Consider the following 3,320-nt stretch of genomic DNA (forward strand, 5'->3'; position numbering starts at 1 on the left):
CAGCAGATCAAGGAGGGAAGGGCACAGGGAAGAGGCTGAGGACTCTGCCACGTGGGGATTGGGCTGATGGCTCTGACTCCAGAGGACACTGAAGAGCCAGGCTGAGATTTTTGTGTGGACAGAGGAAACACAAGTGGAGTGACCACAGATAGAATTCATCTGTACAAAATCAGGAGCTGAGCATTTCTTAGAACCACAGAAGAGTTTGGGTTGGAAGGGATGAAAAGTTCACCTCATTCCACCCCCTGCCATGGACAGGGACACCTTCCCTACCCAAAGCCCACCCACCATGACCCCATTTGCAGCAGGTAGCAATTCCTGTAGCCTTAGAGCAGAGGTGCATTATATCACAAAACAGTTCATTAAGGAAAGACTGGGGGAAGGGCACCCCTGAGTGACTGGGTGAGATAAATTAATCACATTTGTTGGTGAAAAATACAACTGATCATCATTTTTACTGCTGTAGAAGCACAGCTTAAAATAACTGTGTTAACAGTAATGAAGGGCCCTGCCAATCAACAGGAGCAAGAGAAAAACCCCAAACTAAGATTATTTTTCTTTTGGCACATTACAGGAGTAGGTTCCAACTTGTGTTTTACTTGTTAGCTGGCCAGCTTCCTCCTCAGAATAAAAACAAACAGAAAAAGGCAAATTCAGCTGACTGAATTAATTGCACAGTGCCACCCCATTGCCTCTGGCAGTCACCCACAGCTCCCCTGGGCTACAGAGACACCAACCAACATCACTTGGTGAGAGCACAGAGCTCTGCCAATCATCAATCTACACCCAGGAGGGACAATTCCCACCCCATCCCCACGGTGGGAACATGGACAAAACCCTGGAGCTGCCACAAAGGGAGGTTTAAGGAGCCAGGAGGGCTGGCAGGGGCTCAGCTGCTGCTGGAAGCAGCCAGGGCACTGAAAGGGGGAATCTCTGTATTCATGGGCATCTCAGGGCACCCTTGGCTCACAGTGTGTTTGGGCAGCAAGCACACAGCACTGGGAATTGCTGCCTAAATTATTCAGCCTCTCTCCATCCAGCATTTACTGTTACTGAAGCACTCGGAGGGGAAATCTTCCCTGGACTTCAGAGGACTCCAGATCAAACCCCAGTAATGCTTTTATTTCCAGATGGAGAGGCTCTGAAATTAAAGAATAAAAACACAGGCTGACATGAAATTCCTGGATCTTTTCATATTTGCCACAGTACCTTTTCTTTTTTTTTTTCTTAATTGGAATAACCCGGATGTTTGCTTGAAAAGAAAACAGAATCCCTGTGGCAAATATTTGTCCATTCCTTCACTTTCTTGCAGTTTCTCTGCAAAATACCAAATCTAGGCACTGTCCACATTTTCCATGGCACTGATCAAAGGTATCATTATTAACAAGGAGCATTACTGGACAGGGCATGTTCAAAAAAATCATTTTCCCCGAACAAGACTTTCAGATCAGCAGCTCAGAGTTGAAAAAGACCCCAAAATCTGCTGGATGCATAAAGTGAGTGGAGGAAAAAGGATCTGAAAGGGCTGTGGGACAGAAATCCCACAGTGTAAGTACAGACCCTGGAACCCAGCAGTGCCATCACCAAAAAAAGCTTTGTACCAAGTTAAGAAAAGCCCAGAACTGTGATATTTTCTGAGACTCCCATTGAAGGGAGGAATTATGGATCTGACTCCATGTTCTTAGAAGGCTAATTTATTATTATATTATATTATATTATATTATATTATATTATATTATATTATATTATATTATATTATATCTATACTAAAGAATACAGAAAGGATACAGACAGAAGGCTAAAAGATAATAAAAGATAAAAGATAACAATGAAAAAAGATAAATTTAAAAAAAGATAATAATGAAAACTTGTGATTCTCGCCAGAAACCTGACACAGCCTGACCATGATTGGTCATTAAGTAAACACAATTCACGTGTTGGGTAAACAATCTCCAACTACATTCCAAAGCTGCAAAACACAGGAGAAGCAAATGAGATAAATATTGTTTTCCCTTTTCGTGAGGCTTCTCAGCTTCCCAGGAGAAAAACCCTGGGCAAAGGGATTTTTCCAGACAATGTGACAGTGACACAGGACTGCAACAGAGCCATGGGCTGCAGCACAGAGGGGTGACAGGAGCTGTGGCACAGGCTGGCACTGGGGACTGCAAACACCTCAGTAATGGACAGATAAGGAAATGCAGCACCAGAGCTGGGCAGGGTTGGGTTTAGGAGCAGCAGAATCAGCAACTAATGCATGAAAAGTGCATGGGATAAATTTAGACCATGAAGGAAGCAGCAGTGCTCTAAAATAATCGAAGAGGGAGCAGAGGTGTAAAGGTGTGTCAGCAAACAAAGAACTGGCCCGGGGCAAGGAATCCAAAATCACCACTGAGAACTTCACATCCTTTGCAAAGGATTCAGGCACTGGCAAATTGCTGTAACATCCCTCACATCTCCCAGAATGAAACCACCAAGGAGTTCATTCCCCAGTCAGGAGAACAAGGCAGAGATGAGCATAAACCCCTCCCCACAAAAGAGGGATAAAATCCAAGTGGATGCATAAATACTTTAATTGTTTTTCTGTAAAAACTTATCTAATTAAACCACTAAGATATTGAACATACCAGTAATATGTGAGGCTTTCTTCACATGTTAAATGTGCTTCTTTTCACCTGCAGTGACAGGAGGAATGGCTTTAACCTGACAGAGATATTGGGATGAAATTCTTCCCTGTGAGGGTGGGCAGGCCCTGGCACAGGGTGCCCAGAGCAGCTGTGGCTGCCCCTGGATCCCTGGCAGTGCCCAAGGCCAGGCTGGATGGGCTGGGAGCACCCTGGGACAGTGGAAGGTGTCCCTGCCATGGCAGGGGGTGGGATGGGATGATCTGAAAGGTCCCTTCCCAACCCAAAACCCTCTGTGATGCTGTGAAAAGCAGAATATTAGCAGCATTAATTTCTGAGTGAAAAATGACTCAGTACAAGGTGCCATCTGTGAATTGTTTTGTGAGATTTGGGGACTCCTTTCCCTGTGATTGGGCTCTTGGGGAAGGAAAGCAGCTGATGTTACTCACTCCCCATTTTTCTCCCTGAAGAGACTTTGCAAACAAAACCCTCCGTTTCTTACAAAGCCACAAATTCATTTTCTGTTATAGCCAGAAGCTGCAGTCGTGTCTGAGTGACAGTGTCCCCTATCCCACAGCACCATCTCGTGGGAGACTGCAGCTTGGAAAAACCCACCAGCAAAACCACCAGCCTGGAGTAAATCCACTTCCAAGGATGCCACTGCTCTTCCCTCAGCTCCAAATCTCTGCACAGCAGGAC

This window comes from Melospiza georgiana, chromosome 17, assembly GCF_028018845.1.
Source record: "Melospiza georgiana isolate bMelGeo1 chromosome 17, bMelGeo1.pri, whole genome shotgun sequence".
Lineage (NCBI taxonomy): Eukaryota > Metazoa > Chordata > Aves > Passeriformes > Passerellidae > Melospiza > Melospiza georgiana.